The sequence below is a fragment of the Saccopteryx leptura genome, chromosome 6, assembly GCF_036850995.1.
Source record: "Saccopteryx leptura isolate mSacLep1 chromosome 6, mSacLep1_pri_phased_curated, whole genome shotgun sequence".
Classification (NCBI taxonomy): Eukaryota; Metazoa; Chordata; class Mammalia; order Chiroptera; family Emballonuridae; genus Saccopteryx; species Saccopteryx leptura.
Window position 1 is genome coordinate 108,790,865 of NC_089508.1, and position 20,719 is coordinate 108,811,583.

Here is a 20,719-nt window from a genome sequence, read left to right on the forward strand (position 1 = left end):
GAAACAGGGAGAGACAGTCAGACAGACTCCCGCATGCGCCCGACCGGGATCCACCCGGCACGCCCACCAGGGGGCGATGCTCTGCCCACCAGGGGGCGATGCTCTACCCATCCTGGGCGTCGCCATGTTGCGACCAGAGCCACTCTAGCGCCTGAGGCAGAGGCCACAGAGCCATGCCCAGTGCCCGGGCCATCTTTGCTCCAATGGAGCCTTGGCTGCGGGAGGGGAAGAGAGAGACAGAGAGGAAAGCGCGGCGGAGGGGTGGAGAAGCAAATGGGCACTTCTCCTATGTGCCCTGGCCGGGAATCGAACCTGGGTCCTCCGCACGCTAGGCCGACGCTCTACCGCTGAGCCAACCGGCCAGGGCAGACCAAATATTCTTTACATACGTTAACCTGGAAAAGAGATAATAACACCACCATATCTACCAATAGCACTGGAGAGCCTATTGTATGGCATGGTGGAGAAATGTCTCCCATGGCTCCTCACTTTATAGGAGGACCTACACATACAGATTTATGGAAAATTGGAATAGGTTTACACCCTATGAATGCATGGAAAGGTTCATATATTTATCAATCAGAAAACTATTTGACATTTACATGCAATGAATCTCATAATATACAGGCTTGTGTAGGTCTACCTTATATGTTCATGATTGGTCCTGTGTTCTGAAATGAATCAATTAAACTCTTTACCTGCATGAATTGTTCTTTTTATACATGTCTCAATTCCTCTATTAATTATAATCAATTTGTTGATTCTGTGTATATACTTAAAGCTAGAACAGGAGTCTGGATCCCTGTTCAGATGCATAGACAATGGCAAAACTCACCTGAAATATATTTAACAGATGAGGCTCTAAAAAAAAAGATATTATGCAGAGGAAAACGTTTTATAGGTATGTTAATTGCTGCTATTATTGGAATTTTAGCTATCATAGCCACTGTGGTGGCAGCAGGAGTAGCTCTTCATCAATCTATATAAAACACAGAGTTTGTCCAAAACTGGCATGAACACTGAAAAAATGGAAGAATCAAAGATTGATTGATAGTCATATTGAGAGTCAAACAGATTTACAACAGGTGGTAGTACTATTGGGAGACCGATTGGTAAGCTTACATCAAATAAAACTTAAATGTGATTGGAATATTACTACCTTTTGTGTAACCCCACAACAATATAATGAGACTAATTTTCCTTGGGATAAAGTTAAAAGACATTTGCTTAATCAAGGTAATATTTTATATATCTATGAAATACAACACTAGCAACAAGATCTGTATGACACTTTCAGAAAAAAAATTGGAATTGCTTCCTGGTGCACCTTTATTACGTAGTATTGCTGATGGACTATCTGAACTAAACCCTGTTAAACATTTACAATTATTAGGAGCTTCTACAATAAGTGCATTAATTGTCATTGCTGTTTTATGTTTTTGTATTTGCTTAGTTGGGAGAAGGAGCAGAAGCAACTTACGACATTCCGAAGGACGAGCCTCCTTGTACACCATAATGTTGCAGAATGAGTTAAACAAAAAAGGGGGAAATATTGGAGGAAAGCCAAAGCACCAAGTGACTTTCTGTTCCCATCCTGAGGAAGTGAAGGTTGAGGCCAAGCACTCATGACTGAAAGCAGTTGGGTTCAGGGAAGGCCCAAGGACTTGGGTGTTTAGCCCAACTGGAGCTTTCTGGAGGTCAGGAACCAGACAGAAAATGGTGTGGTGTTATGTCTCAGAAAGAGCAAGAGAGATCTAATCAGTTTTGCAAATCTAAGCAATAAAATTGTACATTGTATTCTGCTTGTTAGTTTCTTCTACAAGATGACATATTTCTGCTTACTAAATTGGATAACTGATCTCTCCAAGGCACCTCAATCCTGGAGAGATTGGGGTCTTCCACTTGCAGTATTGTTGTTGCTGCCTCATTCTTTTGTGGCTCCTCTTCATGAAACCCTGAACATTAACAATAATGTGTCTCAGTATAAGGTCTCTAGATTTATTCTAGGTGGAGTTCTTGAATGTCCTGAATTTGTTGGTCCATTTCTCTCCTGAAATTTGGTGACATTGAGGTTATTATTTCTTCAAATAGGCTCTCTGACCTTCTTTTTTTTCTTCTTCTTCTGGAGTTTTCATAACACATACATTGTTCCACATGCTGGTGTCCCATAAGTTTTATAGCATCTCTTAATTTTTCATTCTCAGTTCGTTTTGCTCCTCTGCCTTGGTAGTTTTTATTAAACTCCTTTGAGTTTGTTGATTCTTCTGTTTGGTCAAGTCTGACATTGAATTCCTCTGGATTCAATTCAGTCATTGTAGTCTTTAGTTTCAGAATTCCTGTTTAGGTCTTCTTCATAGTTTCTGTCTTTGTTAATGTTCTCATTCATTTTTGTTAGTTGTCTCTGATCTCTTTTAATTCACTGAGGACCCATATGATGGTTATTTTGAATTATTTGGTATTCTACATATCTGTTTCTTTGGGTAGGTATCAAGAGAATTAATTTGTTCTTTGCAATGGCCATGTTTCCTTGTTTCTTTGAATGTTTTGTTATCTTCCGTTAGGACTTCAGCATTTGAAAAATCAGCTACCTCTCCCAGCTTTCACAGTCTGGTTTTATACAAGGAGGACTTTCTTCATCATTCTGGTTAGAGATTTTGGAGACCCGTAAACCTTACTCAGGATTATGAACTCTTTTGGATTTGTGTACATAATCTTATAATTGAAGAGGTTTGTCAGTTTCTACTCAGGATCTTCCCCAGTCATCTGTCAGCAAAACTGCAGCCTCTGTGATGCTGTAATATACTGTCGTACTGGACTTCCACCTAGCTCCTGTCAGCAGTACTGTGGACTCGGTTGCACATTGACTGTCTTTATTCTCATCAGCTCCCACACTAGCCACTCATTCTTGTCAGTGCTTAGATTTAGAAAAGATAGAACCCAGTCTCTCAGGCAACCCCCTGAAAAGTCAGAACATTGGATATACATTCCATTTCTTTTTCTCACCAGGGAGATGTTGGGAGTTGATGGTATCTTCCAAAATCAAGTCATGCTGGGGGTGAGCAATTTGCAAGTGAATGCTATGAATTTTCCTACTGGGCTTTGACACAGTTGTTTTCACACTTGCCTTGGGTGCAGAAACCCACTTCACTGGTATCTACTAGATTTCTCACAATGTAAATGGTCCATGTATTGTTAAATTTGTGTCTTCATAGGAGAGTCTGAAGCTGCCTATTTTGCCATCTTGCTGATGTCACTCCTAACTTGAATCCTTTTAAATGAATTTATATTTGTTTTATGGTCTCAATTATGGTCTGCCTTGATAAATATTCCATGCAGACCTAAATGTGTATCCTGATGTTAATATGTGGCGTTCTATAAATGTCAATTAAGTAGTATGATAGTGTTCAAACCTTATACCCATACTGATTATCTGTTTGTTTTATCAACTAGTAAGAGGTAAGTATGAAATCTCTGACTATAATTTTATATTAAGTGTGGATTTCTCTCTGCAGTTCTAACACATTTTGCTTTATGTATTTTGAAGATCTGTTATTAGGTGCATCAGAAATAAAATGGTGAAGGACAAGAAATGCATGCTGAGATCAGGAGAGAATTAAGCTTGGTTTTACAAAAGAAACATATGTGATAACTGAAAATAAATCATGAATAGATACAGGTTGAGAAGGAATAAAATAAAACTGTCTTTGTTTTCAGATGACTTGATTGTGTTCATAAAAGTCTTTTTTAAAGCATCAACAAAGAAAACCTCCTAGAACTAATAAGTGATTATAGCAAAGTTGTAGGAGACAAGGTTAATATATAAAAGTCAACTGTTTTCCTATATATCAGCAAAGTACAACTGGAACCTGAAGTTAACAGCACAATACCATTAGACTAAAAAAAATTAATTTAGGTATAAATTTTAACTAAATGTGAACAAGCTCTATATGAGGAAAACTATAAGCCTTTGATGCTAAATATCAAAGAAGACAAAGAGCACTTACATGTACAATTGACCTTTGAATAACACTTGGGTTGGGTTACCAACCTCTGATGCAGTCAAAATCTGCCTATCACTTAAGATGGCTCCCTACATATGCAGTTGATTGAACACACAGATGCAAAACCTGGAGATAGTGTAGGCCACCATATATTTATTGAAAAAAATCTGCATGTAAGTGGAGACATACAGTTCAAACCCATGTTGTTCAAGAGTCAAATGTATACGGTAAAAAGACTAAATATCGACCAAGATATAAGTTCCTTCCAACATAATCTGCAGCTTAAATGCAATCCCAATCAAAACTGTAGCAAGTCTTTTTATGACTACTGATAAATTGATCCTAAATTTTATATGGAGAGGCAAAAGACCCAGAATAGCCAACACAATATTTAAGGGGAAAATCAAAGTCAGAATATTAACACTACCTATCTTTAAGACTCCTATAAAGCTGTAATGACCAAGACAGTGTGGTATTAGTGAATGAACAGACAAATAGGTCAATGGAACAGAGTAAGTAGAGAGCCCAAAATTAGATCCATACAAATAGAGTTAAGTAATCTTTGATAGAGGAGCAAAGGCAATTCAATAGGAAAAGGATAGGTTTTCAATACAGTGCTGGAACACTGGACATCCACATGCAAATAAATAAATCTAGCCCTGGCCGGTTGGCTCTGTGGTAGAGCGTCGGCCTGGCGTGCAGAAGTCCCGGGTTCGATTCCAGGCCAGGGCACACAGGAGAAGCGCCCATCTACTTCTCCACCCCTCCCCTTCTCCTTCCTCTCTGTCTCTCTCTTCCCCTCCCACAGCCGAGGCTCCATTGGAGCAAAGATGGCCCGGGCGCTGGGGATGGCTCCTTGGCCTCTGCCCCAGGTGCTGGAGTGGCTCTGGTCGCAACAGAGCGACGACCCGGAGGGGCAGAGTGTCGCTCCCTGGTGGGCAGAGCATTGCCCCCTGGTGGGCGTGCCGGGTGGATCCCGGTCGGGCGCATGCGGGAGTCTGTCTGACTGTCTCTCCCCGTTTCCAGCTTCAGAAAAATGCAGAATAAAATAAAATAAAATAAAATAAATAAATAAATCTAGACACAGGCAGTGCACTTTTTATAAAAATTAATTCAATATGGATCACAGACCTAAATGTGAAATACAAAGTGATAAAACTCCTAGAATATTTCACATAAAAATCTAAGTAATCTTGGGTTTGGCAATGACTTTTTATCTACAACATCAAAACCCTAATATATAAAAGAAAAATTTGGGAAGTTGAACTTCATTAAAATTAATTTTTTCTGCTCTGTTAAATACACTATTAAGAAAATGGGAAGACTAGCTAGAGTGGGAGCCAATATTTGCAAATTGCATATCTGATAAAGGATATATATACAAAATATGCAAAGAAGTCTTAAAACTCAGTAATAAAAACACAATTATGGGCAAAACATCTGAATATACATCTCATCAGTGAAGATAAACAGATGGGAAATAAACGTATGAAAAATGTCCGATATCATATCAGAGAATTGAAAATTAAAATATCCCTTACAACAAAAATTTCTGTGTATTTGTATAGTGTACATGTGTATATGTGTTGTTGTTCTGTTTCTCTAGAGTGAGCTAATATACAAGGCATTCTCAGCTCCTTTTCTTCATTGTTTCTTTTTCAGAACTGATTGAAGTGCTTGGTACACTTTTTGGAGGCTGATGATATTTACAGACTTTAAGAGTGTTCACCATCTGACCTTCTTGTCTCTCCTGTAATGAAAAGAGGGTTCATTTTCTTTTCCCTCTCATCCTTACCCATTTTCCTCAAAAGTGCTACTTGTAGTAGGATTGAGGACAGACATCTTTGAAATAACCAACTTGAGAAAAGCAAGAGCTAATTGGTCGCTTTCACTTCTTGTAGACTGGCAACTGTTAGCAGGATGGAGTATAAGAAATCCATATACTCCATATGTGAATGAGGTGGTGGTGTGAAGGGGGTTGGGAAAAATTAGCTATTGTCTGTAAAATTCAGGAAAAGAATATTAAAAAGTTATCTCAGAGGAAGGACTAGGGAGAAAAATGTCTGAACTCATTAAATAAAGACAGAAGGAAAAAACAGGTTACCAAAAAGAAATAAAACATGGGTTTTCTCTTTACCCTGGAAACTTTCATCACCCAGAAAATGAGCTTTAAAAAACTAGGCTTAATAATGTACCTTTACCCCCCAAAAAATAGTATAACCACTTTCTCTAAATTTAACCTACAAATTCATTATTTGATTTGAATTTTCTTAATGTTGTGGTCACTATTCCTTCTTAAATCTTTTTATTCCTTACCTAGGAAAAGCAGCTTTTCCTTTATTTTACTCTCAATTTGAGTTGGTCTTGAACCTTTTCATAAGTCATTGTTCCTGATTGGAGAGCACTTCCCACCTACTCTGACAAACTAGACCGCTCTTCTCCCCCCGCCCCCCATATATTTTTATGGTACTTTGTGTCTACAAATATCTGATTCAACTTGGCTGAATTAAAGAAAAATGAATTTTCAAAGTTTATTCTGTAAAAAAAACCCCTCTTCAGAACAATGTCCGTTCATTACAATACAACAGAGTTCATGAATTTTCTAACTTATTTTGTTCCAAGTAACTTACATCCAATTTTTTCACGTCTTCTTTATTCATTCCCCTCTTTTACACTTACTACAGTGTAAGTTCCTTTCATTAACTTTTCTAATTTGGAAAACTGCCAAACTTTATATTATTCCTATTACTTGTAAAAACTATTATTTCTTATTATCCAACACTCTGAGGAGAACCTGGCTCACTGTATGTGCTCAACATATATTTGGTGTCTGAATAAATAAAATATTTAGTGTCTGAAGGAGTTAACGGGACATTTCTAAAATCAATACTAATCTGTGAAACAAGAGAACCACATCTGAATTACTAACAGCTAATTAATTATGCCTGTCATTCCTTGTTCAACACAGAGATCCAGGAATTGAAGACAATTTTTTAATTCTTGGACAGTTCAACATGCTGTCTTAAAGATACATAACAAACTTGAAGCATCCAGATCTTTTTCTAGTCCTTAAATCAAAAAGATTACACCTCCAACTTTGGGTGGAAGCATTCACTGGCCAGGAGATAGGTACCGCTTTTGACACCGAACTGGACTCCAACTTCGGCCCTTGTCATTCAACCGTCAGTTCGTAGCGCGCCCTGCTCCAGCCCCCGGCGTGCCACCCATCCTCCTCTCACCTCACCCCACGCACGGACACCACCGGAAGCCACAACGCCGCAGGCTCCCGGGAAGACCCGGCGACGTTAAAGAAGACGCTACAGGACGCGATTTTAACCACGCGGTTTTCCTCCTCTACCCAGACGGGGTTTTGTCCAGACAGTGTTTTGCTCTCGCAGATCGCGGAGTTGTTCTCGGACCCGACAGTCGTCGCATCTGGTCTGCAGCTACAAAGCAAAACTAGCAAGACCGCCTTCTTTCTTCTCCCAAGTCTCCCGAGGACTCGCAAGCTCTCCCCCGCGCCCCGAGACCCCGCCCCGAGGCCCCGGCGCGGCACGCGCATGCCCGGCGCGCACCGCCCGCCCGACCCGCCTCGGCCCCCGCGGACCCCCGCGCCTTGCGGTCGGCTCCCTCCGCCGCGCCCCGCCGGTGCCTCCGGGCGCGCGCCGTTGAGCCCGGGCCGACGCTCCGGAGAGTAGCGATTGGCTGGCGCGGCGGCTCGTGCCGGACTGGAGCGCAGAGTCGGCTCCCGGGCGGTGCCGGCGCTCCTCAGGTAAACGTGTGTTCTTGGCAGGGCTGGGCTCCCGGAGAGGAGGGTGGGCTGCGAGCAGCCTGGAGATTCCGGCCGCAGCCTCTGTGGAGAAGGGGAAGCGGCAGCGCGGGGTCTGCGGGGAAGGTCGGCCCGAGGCGCCGGGGTGGCGGGGCTCCCCGGAAGGTCAGCGTCGCCAGGAGCCACGGGTCTTCTTTCTGCGCCTGATGGAGGCATCTCCACTTTTCCCATCGGAGTTCGGCAGCCGAGCATTGTGTTCACGGCTGTAGGATTGTGTTTGTTTTTCCCTTCAGTGGTAGTGAGTTAGAGGGTATAGTCCTGGTTCAACCTCTGTGACCGACTCTGTGCCCTTGAGAGTCAATCGTTTTGTTATTTCAGTTCTCACACTAGTAACTTTTCGGCAAGGAATGCGGTATCTTTAAGCACACAGAGCCAAGCTGTAGAAAGATACTAATGTCTCTTGGCCTAAATTTCTCTAACTGGAAGGTGACACCACCCAGCAGTATTTGTGAAGTACTTTAAGCTCCATGGATGGAAGGAACTGGATAAACACAAGATAGCAGCATTATTAGACAGGATGGTAGAAAGAAAAACTTTCCTCAAGAACAGGCTTTTTGAAAACTTCTTTTGAACATTTATGCTGATTAAATCACTGTATTAGTGGACAAAGGTAAACCAAAACAAGGGGCAAAACAAAACTACATTTCAGGGAAGTTTTCCTTTCTTCCCCAGGTAATTTTAACATGCTGTCACAGGGTGTTGGCTTTTCAGAATTTCTCCTTGGGATCTAGTGTGAAATAAAGCTACATATTCATTTGGGTATCCTATGCAATAGTATACCAAAAAAAAAAATCAATTAAAACAGAGCTGACTTCTGGATTAGGTAACAGGAATTAAAGATACTGTATCTCATGGGTGCGAGGTCATGATGGCAAATAAGAAAAGTGAATGGGAGATATGCACAGTTTTCCTTCAAAGACCTAGTTTATAGAAATTGTTTGATGTGTTAATTTTTAAAGGGTAATAGAGCTCCAGAAAAGAGCATGAATCATAATTGTAGAGCTCACTGAATTTTCACGAAGCATATCCAGTCCCAGATTGGAAAAGAGCCATGTCTCAGAAGCCCCACTTTGCGCCTCCTGTCCAAAGGTAACCATTATGTTGATTTTTAACATCATCAATGAATTTATTAACTTTACATTAGTTGAATCATACAGTATATAGTTCGTTGTGTCTCACTTTTGCCCATATTGTATTTGTGAGATTTATACAAGTTATGTAACAGTAGTTTGTTCTTATGCTGTACGGTGTTCCATCCAGTTTTTGGCTAGTACCAATAAGGTTCCTATGAACATTTTTATAAGTAATTTGGTGAACATATGTATACATTTCTGTTGGATATATACCTACTGGCTAAATGGCTGTATTCTAGGATATACAGGAATGTAGTTCTGGTTTAACTACCAAAAAGTTTTTCAAATTAGTTGTGTCAGTTAACACTTCTTTTAGGAGTGTTTCAGAATTCTGGCTCCTCTAAATGCTTTCCACAGTTAGTATTATCTTACTTATTTTAGTCATTTTGGTGGGTATATATAGTGATATCACACTGGGGTTTTCCCGGATTTTCCTAAGGACTAATAAATTTAACACTTCTTTAATACATTTACTGGCCATTCGGATATCCTTTATTGCAAGGATCATGAAATTTTATGTTAAGGGCTAGATAGTAAATACAGGCAGTCTTTGCTTTGTCAAGGTGCAGTTAAAGCAGTACTGTGTGAAGCTGGGACTGCCTGTACTAGGCTTTGCAGGCCATATGCAATCTCTATTTCCTTCCTTCCTTCTTTCCCTCCCTCCCTCCCTCTCTTTCTTCCTTTTTCTTATTTTCTTTTTTCTCTCTTATTTCCTCCCTCTCTCCCTCCCTCCCTTTTCTTCCCTTCCTCCTTGCCTCCCTTCCTCCCTCTTTCCTTTCCTGCCTTCCTTTCCTTTCTTTTTTGTCTGTGTGCTTGTTTGCCGGCCTGCCTGCCTCTGTCCTTCTCTCCCTACTTTCTTTCTTGTTTCATAATTTTCTAACCCCTGCTATGTGGAAAAAGGACTGTTCAGAAATGACTGTAATCATTTCAGTAGTGGTGGTGAAATTATTAACTGAGATGGGCTAAATCAAAAAAGTATAAATACCTAATAGTATTAAGTAATGTGTACTGTAGTATTTGGAGTTAAATTTTAAACCCCTAATCATACTTTCTTTGTTTTTTACCATTTTACTCATGACTAATTAGAGACCTGTTTGAGACAGCACTAATCTGTTCCTATTGCTCCTCTCCTGAGGGACAAATGAATGGGAAGAGTGAGAAGAGAAAGGAGATACAAGCCTTCTTTGGTATTGTAGAAAAGTTTAGGGCAAGGGTAAATATCTAAGCAATTCTGGAAGGCCCGTGTTCGAATTCCAGTCAGGACACACAGGAGAAGTGACCATCTACTGCTCCACCCCTCCTCCTCCTATCTCTCTCTCTCTCCTCTCCTGCAGCTATGGCTCAATGGTTGGAGCTCAGTTGGCCCCAGGTGCTGAGGATGGCTCCATGACCTTGCCTTAGGTGCTAAAATAGCTCAGCATAGGCAGAGCTTTGCTGGTAGGAGGCTTCCCTGTAGATCCTGGACAGGGTGCATTTGGGAGTCTGTCTTTGCCTCCCCGCCTCTCGCTTAATTTTTTTAAAAAAGAAAGAAATTTATGTCTACCAATTGAGTAGATTGATAATATAGGAAGTCATAACCAAGAGCTTCAGCCATGCAGCTCACCTGGGCACCCCTGCCCAGGATAGAAGTTCTCTCTCCCTTAAGTGCCCCATTGGGCTGTCCAGGTCATTTCTCTTATTTTGGTTCCCTGCCTTTCACTCAGTACCAAAAAACTTTTGATAGTTTTGAAAACTTTTTTTGAATATTGTACTGCTCACAAAAATTAGGGGATATTTCAAAATGAATATGAAGCGATAAAAAAAAGAAGCATTTGATTTTTTTTAATTAAACAAGAACATAAGAGAAGCAAACAACAAGTCAAAGAAAGTTGTTCAAGTATGCATATGAGATGCAAAACCAACTTTGATTTCATTGGTGAAAATGCACTGTACAAAAGCCTGAAGGGGCTGGAGTATCTGCATGTTCCCTGAGCCCCTATATTAACATTAGAAGCTAACACTTTTTTTATTCTAGGTGGTTTATAGAAGTGAATTTAGGTATATATATTTAGAGAGAGGCTAAAACTAACAAGAAGCTTGCAGGAAATCTCTATCAGTGTGATTTTTCTTTGATGCAGATAATTGAAATCAGCAAACAGATTTAAGATATACCACTTGGCCTCAGCTTCTACCAACAACCCACTACTATCCCTGAGCCTTTCTTACAGAGAAATTATGGATGCAGTTATGTATTTCTATAAGCATATATTCACATACATACACACATAATTTGACTAGTATAAATACCTTCCTGCTTTATAATTGCCACACGATATAATTGTACTTATATACAAGGTTTTCAATGCACTTCTTGAACCAGAGTTAGAGTTATTACAAATGATGGCTGGTAAAGGATAAAGGATGTGTGCTGTGGAGGGGATTTTCTAGCAAGTGAGTCCCCTGTCCCATCTTGGTCCCTGACCTCATGCGGAAGTTAATATGTGTTTATGTAGTACAGATATTTAATGGTACTAGAGCTTGATTAATGCTTCTGTATGGTAAGGATATATTTGTCATTCCAATTGTTGTGATTAGCTTCTTAGAGTACCTACTTCCTGGACATTGCCTGCCTGCTATTGCCAGTGATGGACCCCCCTGACACCATTTTCCAGGATTCTGAGTGGAAACAAAGCTTGCCTTTTTCTGGTTGCAGTTTGTTTGGGTTTTTTTGTTGTTGTTTTTTGGGGGTTTTTTTTGTTTTGTTTTTTTACAGGGACAGAGAGAGAGTCAGAGAGAGGGATAGACAGGGACAGACAGACAGGAATGGAGAGATGAGAAGCATCAATCATTAGTTTTTCGTTGCGCATTGCGACACTTGAGCTGTTCATTGATTGCTTTCTCATATGTGCCTTGACCGCGGGCCTTCAGCAGACCGAGTAACCCCTTGCTCGAGCCAGCGACCTTGGGTCCAAGCTGGTGAGCTTTTCCTCAAACCAGATGAGCCTGCGCTCAAGCTGGTGACCTCGGGGTTTCGAACCTGAGTCCTTTGCATCCCAGTCCGACGCTCTATCCACTGCGCCACCGCCTGGTCAGGCCAGTTTCTGTTTTTAGATAACTTCATTTAGGTTTACTTTGTTTAAGATGACTTTTTCTCTGTTATGCTCTATTATCTGTTGCTTTTACACTTTACTTCCATCAAATAATGTTATTACTAAAATGTCCAGATACCTGGGACAAGGATGGGCAGAGAGGCTAGCTCACTTTCTTCCAACATGCCACCTACAGAGATGGCTTTAGCGTTGATGAGAGAAAAAGAGAGAGCTCAGAACATTAATCAGTTCTTGCTGCTGTTGTTAGTACTGTGTTATCCTCTCTTCCTTTTTAATTTAATGGATTTTGAGACTTAAAGAGAGGATAGGGCTGTTTTAGGACATGAATTGTAAGAGCAGTGCACTACAGCGAAAGGCACTGGGCATAAGAGCAGAGATAAGCATAGCTTACTACCTGTGTTGACTTTTTCCAGACTTAGCTCTTTTGTAAAATGAGGCATTTTGACCAAGTATCTATAATAATCTTTACTAAAGTCACAGTAGGAAAATACAGAATTTAGAACTTAGACTTTAAATGACCCTGGAGGTCATTTAAGCTACCCTCAATTTTTTTTGTTTTGTTTTTTTGTTTTTTCAGTGAAGACACTGAGGCCTTGAGATTGTATTTAGTCACATACCTACTGAAACCCAGTTCTCCTAACTTGAATTTCAGTTTCTTTTCTCTTTATGCTAGCTGTGGTAGATAACCCTGGTATTCACACTCTTGTATAATCCTTTCCCCTTAAGGTAGACTGGATCTAGAAGCTCACTTCTAAAAGAACATGGCAGAAATGGTCAGTGTCATTGTGGATTAGGTAGGTTACAAAAGACTAGAACTTCCTTTCCACTGGCAGGACCCTGCTTGTGCACTTTGAGGAAGCCAGCTGCTATGTTATGAGTTGACCTGTTTAGAGACACACTTAGCAAAGCCTTGAGGGGGGAAATTTGTGGAAAATCTTCTCTTTTCTTATGGATTTATGTGTGTGTGTGATTGACTGACAATTTACTGTGTGCTGACTCTCCCTATGTAGTTGTGAATTCTGTTCTCCTTGTAGTGCTGTTCATTGTTTGGTTTATTTATATTGAGGTTGCGTTATTAGAAGCATCCAATTTTATCATTTGTCTGAATTTAACTTTTTCCCCCACTAATAATTATACCTTTTTATCTCTAATCTCGCTTTTTGTGTTCAAGTTAAGTCTGATTTTTATACTTTTTACTTTGAAATATTTTTAGCCTTATCAAAAAGTTGCATAAATAGTACAGAAAGTTTCTGTAAACCCTGCACTGTACTTCTAATGTTAATGTAATGCATAATCATGGTACAATCATCAAAACCAAGAATTAATATTGTTACAGTACCATACACTAAATCAGGGGTCAGGAATCTTTTTGGCTGAGAGAGCCATGACTCCACATATTTTAAAATGGAATTTCGTGAGAGCCATACAACGACCCGTGTATGTTACGCGTTATCCAATAAAAATTTGGTGTTGTCCCGGAGGACAGCTGTGATTGGCTCCAGCCACCCGCAACCATGAACATGAGCAGTGGGAAATGAATGGATTGTAATACATGAGAATGTTTTATATTTTTAACGTTATTATTTTTATTAAAGATTTGTCTGCGAGCCAGATGCAATCATCAAAAGAGCCACATCTGGCTTGTGAGCCATAGGTTCCTGACCCCTGCACTAAATTATGCACTTTACCCAGATATCATTACTTTTTCCATTAGCATTCTTTTTCTGTTGTAGGACCCAATCCAGATCCCATACTGTACTTAGCTGCCATCTTTCCTGAGTCTTCTCCAGGCTATGATTTTGACATAGCTCTGGCAGCGCCCTTTTGGTTAATGGGTGCATAGAATTGGATTTCTTAAAATCCAGCAGTACTTTCTTGTTTTATAATTAGAGCATTTAGTATTTGTATGTTTTACCCATTCATATTTTGTATTATATCACTTTTACCCTCTGTTACTTTGGAAATTACACATGCTTTACCATTCTTTTAATGGTTATTGTAGAGACTATTGCATCCTGGGATGTATCTTTTCAGATCTTTCTTGATGCATTTCCTTACTTGTGTCTATGTATCTCAACACTGGTTTGTTTTTATTTTGTTTCCTTTTTTGCCTTTTTGGTTTTTTAAATATAACAATGGTTATGTTTTTGGGGTTTTTTTTTTGGTATTTTTGCAAAGTGAGAAGTAGGGGGGGAGGCAGACAGACTCCCGCATGTGCCCCACCGGGATCCACCCAGCATGCCCATCTGGGGTGTTAACTCTGCTACAATTGGAGCCATTCTAGCACCTGAGGCAGAGGCCATGGAGCCATTCTCAGCTCCCGGGCCAACTGCTTCCATGGAGCCTTGGCTGCGGAAGGGGAAGAGAGAGACAGAGAGAAAGGAGAGGGGGAAAGGTGGAGAAGCAGATGGGCACTTCTTCTGTGTGCCTTGGCTGGGAATCGAACGCGGGACTTCCACACGCCGGGCTGACTCTCTACCACTGAGCCAACCGACCAGAGCCAATAATGGTTATGTTTTATTTACAACTACCTCTTTCATTTAAGAAGATTTTATACATCAATGTATGTATACATAGCATTTATAGTATTTATGTTATGTACCATAGTTGGTTTACCCAGACCAGGGTTTGGGAACCCATGGCTCGTGAGCCAGATGTGGCTCTTTTGATGGCTGCATCTGGCTCGCAGACAAATCTTTAATAAAAAAAAAATAATAATAGCCCTGGCCGGTTGGCTCAGCGGTAGAGCGTCGGCCTGGCGTGCGGGGGACCCGGGTTTGATTCCCGGCCAGGGCACATAGGAGAAGCGCCCATTTGCTTCTCCACCCCCTCCCCCTCCTTCCTCTCTGTCTCTCTCTTCCCCTCCCGCAGCCAAGGCTCCATTGGAGCAAAGATGGCCCCGGGCGCTGGGGATGGCTCCTTGGCCTCTGCCCCAGGCGCTAGAGTGGCTCTGGTCGCTGCAGAGCGACCCCCCCCCCCAGGGGCAGAGCATCGCCCCCTGGTGGGCGTGCCGGGTGGATCCCGGTCGGGCGCATGCGGGAGTCTGTCTGACTGTCTCTCCCCGTTTCCAGCTTCAGAAAAATACCAAAAAAAAAAAAAAAAAAAAAAAAAAAAAAAAAAAAAAAATAACATTAAAAATATAAAACATTCTCATATATTACAATCCATTCATTTCCTACCACTCATGTTCATGGTTGCGGATGGCTGGAGCCAATCACAGCTGTCCTCCAGGACAACACCAAATTTTTACTGATAATGCATAACGTACACGGGTCATTGTATGGCTCTCATGGAATTAAATTTTAAAATATGTGGCGTTTATGGCTCTCTCAGCCAAAAAGGTTCCCGACCCCTGACCCAGACCCTAGTTGGTAGATATTAGTGCTATTTCTTTTTTTTTTTTTTTTTTTTTGTATTTCTCTGAAGCTGGAAACGGGGAGAGACAGTCAGACAGACTCCCGCATGTGCCCGACCGGGATCCACCCGGCACGCCCACCATGGGGCGACGCTCTGCCCACCAGGGGGCGATGCTCTGCCCATCCTGGGCGTCGCCATGTTGCGACCAGAGCCACTCTAGCGCCTGAGGCAGCGGCCACAGAGCCATCCCCAGCGCCCGGGCCATCTTTGCTCCAATGGAGCCTTGGCTGTGGGAGGGGAAGAGAGAGACAGAGAGGAAAGCGCGGCGGAGGGGTGGAGAAGCAAATGGGCGCTTCTCCTGTGTGCCCTGGCCGGGAATCGAACCCGGGTCCTCCGCACGCTAGGCCGACGCTCTACCGCTGAGCCAACCGGCCAGGGCTGGAGGAGTTTTTAAACTATGAATTTACCGTATTTTTCATTCCATAAGACACACTTTTTTTCCTCTATAAGTGGAGGGGGAAATGCCCATGTGTCTTATGGAGCAAAAATTACAGTATTTTATTAAATATTTTAACACCATTTGGTTCAGAATATATATATATTTTTGTCTTCCTCCTTAAAACCCTAGGTGTGTCTCATGATCAGATGTGTCTTAATGGAGTGAAAAATACAATCATTGCTTTAATAGATACAGGACTATTTTTTATTTATTTTTATTTTTTTGTATTTTTCTGAAGTTGGAAATGGGGAGGCAGTCAGACAGACTCCCACATGCGCCGGACCGGGTTCCACCCAGCACTCCCACCAGGGGGCGATGCTCTGCCCATCTGGGGTGTCACTCTGCTGCAACCAGAGCCATTCTAGCGCCTGAGGCAGAGGCCATAGAGCCATCCTCAGTGCCCGGGCCAACTTTTTGCTCCAATGGAGCCTTGGCTGCGGGAGGGGAAGAGAGAGACAGAGAGGAAGGAGAGGGGGCGGGGTGGAGAAGCAGATGGGCGCTTCCCCTATGTGCCCTGGCCGGGAATCGAACCTGGGACTCCTGCATGCCAGGATGACACTCTACCACTGAGCCAACCGGCCATGGCGATACAGGACTATTTTGGTTATCTGTTCTTACTGAGTTAGCTTTGATAAATTGTGTTTTCTAAGGAACTTGTCAAATTTGTAGGTATAAAGCTGTTTGTGATATTACCTTTTTATCTTTCTAATGTCTGTGGGTTTGGTTTAATGTCCTCATTCTGGCAATTTATGTCTGTATTTTGATCATTCTGGAAAGAAGTCTGTCAGTTTCACTTCAAAGAACCAGCTTTTGGTTTTATTGATCTTTTCCATGTTGATTTTTATATTTTCAATTTCATTGATTTTTGCTATTATTTCCTTCATTGTGTTTGATTTGGATTTATTTTCTCTTAATTTTGTATATTATGTTTTTTAAGCGGATGCTTAATTATTAAGAGGTTTTCTTCCTCTTTACATCTATATGTTTAGTACCATAAATTTCTCTCCAAGCACTGATCAGGCTACATCTCATACATTTTGATAATTTATTTCTACTTTTTTATACTTCAAAATACTGTACAATTTCCCTTTCTACTTCTTTTTGTACCATGGGTTATTTAGAAGCATTTGGGGATTTTCAAGAGACCTTTCTGTTACTGATTTCTAGTTCATTTCTGTTGTAGTATAAGAACACAGTTTGTAGAATTTCAGTTTTTATAAATGTGTTGAGGTTTGTTATATGAACTAAAATAGGTTTTTTTTTCCTGATAAATGTGCCATGTGCATTTGAAAAGTTTATGTACTCTGCCACATTGGGTAGGGTTTTCTATAAATGTCAGTCAGTTCAAGTTGATTGATATACTGAGCCTTATATATCCTTGCTGAGCTTCTGAATACTTACTTTCCTGATTGCTAAAGGTGTGGTGAGGTTTCTGACTAATTAGGTATCTGTCTGATAGTTTTTCATCATAACTTATGCATTTGACACTCTTGTTAAGTACTTAAATATTTAGGATTGTTTATGTCTTGTTAGTGAATTAAATCCTTTATTGTACTTCTTTAGTTTGTTTTTTGGTTTTTTTTTAGAGACAGAGGAAGAAAGAGAGAGTCAGAGACAGACAGGAACGGAGAGATGAGAAGCATCAATCATTAGTTTTTTGTTGTGTGTTGCAACACCTTAGTTGTTCATTGATTGCTTTCTCATATGTGCCTTGACCGTGGGCCTTCAGCAGATGGAGTAACCCCTTGCTCGAGCCAGTGACCTTGGGCTCAAGCTGGTGAGCTTTGCTCAAACCAGATGAGCCCACGCTCAAGCTGGTGACCTCGGGGTCTCAAACCTGGGTCTTCTGCATCCCAGTCCGACGCTCTATCCACTGCGCCACCACCTGACCAGGCTGTACTTCTTTAGTTTTGGTAATATTTCTTGTTTTAATTGTTTAATATCAATATAGCCACTTTTGATTAGTACTTTCATGCTTTTATTTTCCCTCCACTATGGTTATTATCCTAAACAATGTATCATTAAGAAAGGGTAATTTGTAGAACATTTTCTTTTTGTATTGACAGGGTTCAGAACATATACACAAGGTGATAGAATAGGGCACTGGCATACTGAATACTTAAAGGTGAAGACATTTGAGAAATGGCAGTTGCAAGGACTCTCTGACCTGCCTCTTCTCCCCTAGAATATGTCGTACATGAACTTCATGGGAGAGGTGGCCTCTGTATACCCAGAAGGAAGGAACATCCTTACCTCCAGAGACTGATAGAATCCATCGGAGTCCGAAAGACCAGTGTAACAGGCTTTAATGAAAGGAAACCTGCCAGGCTGTCTGGTATGGAAGAGCAGCAGTGGCTGCAGTCTTTAAGCCACTTTTAAGGGTAAGGATAGGGAAGTAAGGAGGGTAGCAGGGCATTTGCTGATTGGCCTTCGCTATCACTGGGTGCAGGGGTGCTTTCACCAATTATGGATGTTGGTGGATTTTCAATCGTCAGCAGTTTCAACTGTCCGTGACTTCATCAGACATTCCTTTGTGGTTGGTCACCTGCTGCAAGCCCTGAAACGAAACTCTTGCCGGCAGGGTTAAAGAAATGAAACCTAAGAGACAGAGGGATAAGGATACATAGTGGAATTCAAAGGAGCAGGCCTTGCCTTGTTTCCCCCAGTTTACTACTCTTGGCTCTTCCATGTTTTCTTTTTTTTTTTTAATTTTTTTATTTTTATTTTTTATTTTTTTTTTTTGTATTTTTCTGAAGCTGGAAACGGGGAGAGACAGTCAGACAGACTCCCGCATGCGCCCGACCGGGATCCACCTGGCACGCCCACAAGGGGCGATGCTCTGCCCCTCCGGGGCGTCGCTCTGTCGCGACCAGAGCCACTCTAGCGCCTGGGGCAGAGGCCAAGGAGCCATTCCCAGCGCCCGGGCCATCTTTGCTCCAGTGGAGCCTCGGCTGCGGGAGGGGAAGAGAGAGACAGGAAGGAGAGGGGGAGGGGTGGAGAAGCAGATGGGCACTTCTCCTGTGTGCCCTGGCCGGGAATCGAACCCGGGACTTCTGCACGCCAGTCCGACGCTCTACCACTGAGCCAACCGGCCAGGGCCTTTTTTTTAAAATTTTTAATAATTTTAATTTATTGTATTAACATAGATTCAAGTGTCCCACTCAATATAACATCCTCACCTCCCATCCCATTTGTCCCCCATTGCACCCTATTTTCCCCTCATCCTAACTCCCTCCACCCTTCCCTCTGGGATTTGCTCTCCTGTTATCTGTATCTATGTGTTACGTATATATAATTTCACTAATCCTTCATCTTCTCTGATCCCATCCCCTCATCCCTCTTCCCTCTGACAGCTGTCCCTCTGCTCCCTGTGACCCCACCTCTGCCTCTATTCCGTTCCTCAGTTCACTTTGTTCATTAGATTCCACATATAAGTGAGATCATAGGATATTTGTCTTTCTCTGCCTGGTTTATTTCACTTAGCATAATAATCTCCAGGTCCATCCATGCCATTGCAAAAGGTAAGAATTCCTTCTTTTCACGGCTGCAAAGTATTCCATTGTGTATATGTACCACAGCTTTTTTTTTTTTTTTTTTTTTTCTGAAGTTGGAAACGGGGAGGCAGTCAGACAGACTCCCGCATGCTCCCGACCGGGATCCACCCAGCATGCACACCAGGGGGCAGTGCTCTGCCCATCTGGGGTGTCGCTCTGCTGCAACCAGAGCCATTCTAGCGCCTGAGGCAGAGGCCACAGAGCCATCCTCAGCACCCGGGCCAACTTTTTGCTCCAATGGAGCTTTGGCTGCGGGAGGGGAAGAGAGAGACAGAGAAGAAGGTGAGGGGGCGGGGTGGAGAAGCAGATGGGCGCTTCTCCTGTGTTCCCTGGCTGGGAATTGAACCCGGGACTCCTGCATGCCAGGCCGACGCTCTACCACTGAGCCAACCGGCCAGGGCCCACAGCTTTTTAATCCACTCGTCCACTGACGGACACGTGGGCTGTTTCCAGACCTTGCATGTTGTAAACAATGCTGCAATAACACGGGGGAGCATATCTTCTTTTGAATCAGTGATTTAGTATTTTTAAGATATATTCCTAAAAGTGGGATGGCTGGGTCAAAAGGCAGTTTTATTTTTAATTTTTTGAAGAAACGCCATACTGTTCTCCACAGTGGCTGCACCAGTCTGCATTCCCACCAGCAGTGCAGGAGGGTTCCCTTTTCTCCACATCCTCGCCAGCACCTATCGTGTGTTGTTTTGTTGATGAGCCCCATTCTGACAGGTGTGAAGTGATATCTCATTGTGGTTTTATTTTGCATTTCTCTAATGATTAGTGATGTTGAACTTTTTTTTCATCTGCCTATTGGCCATCTGTATGTTCTCTTTGGAGAAGTGTTTCTTTAGTTCTTTGCCCATTTTTTAGTTGGATTGTTTATCTTCCTGGTATTGAGTTTTACAAGTTCTTTATAAATTTTGGTTACTAACCCTTTATCAGATGTATTGGTGAAGATGTTTTCCCATTGTGTGGGTTGTCTTTTTATTTTGTTCATGGTGTCTTTTGCTGTGTAAAAGCTTTTTAGTTTGCTATAGTGCCCTTTATTTTGTCCTTTATTTCTAGGACTTTCCACTTTTTATTAAAAGGCTCAGGCCTAAACCATTTCTCAGGTCTTTATTTCCTTGTGAAGACTCCTTTGTTATGCAAAACTTATATTAAATAAATGTGTATGCTTTTGTCCTGTTAATCTATGTTGTTAGTTTAATATTCAGTTCCAGCTGGGGATTTTAAGAGGATTGAGAAAAAAGTTTTTCCTCC

The 20,719-nt window shown here is 41.8% G+C and overlaps 1 protein-coding gene across 1 annotated transcript in view; it reads left to right on the plus strand.

Moving 5' to 3' along the window:
- The first annotated feature begins 7,618 nt into the window (after positions 1-7,618).
- Positions 7,619-20,719, plus strand: part of MIPOL1 (mirror-image polydactyly 1) — a 347,233-nt gene continuing 334,132 nt past the window's right edge. The window contains exon 1 of the mRNA XM_066344523.1: positions 7,619-7,773. The gene's annotated coding sequence lies outside the window, so the exon portion shown is untranslated. The remainder of the gene's footprint in view (positions 7,774-20,719) is intronic.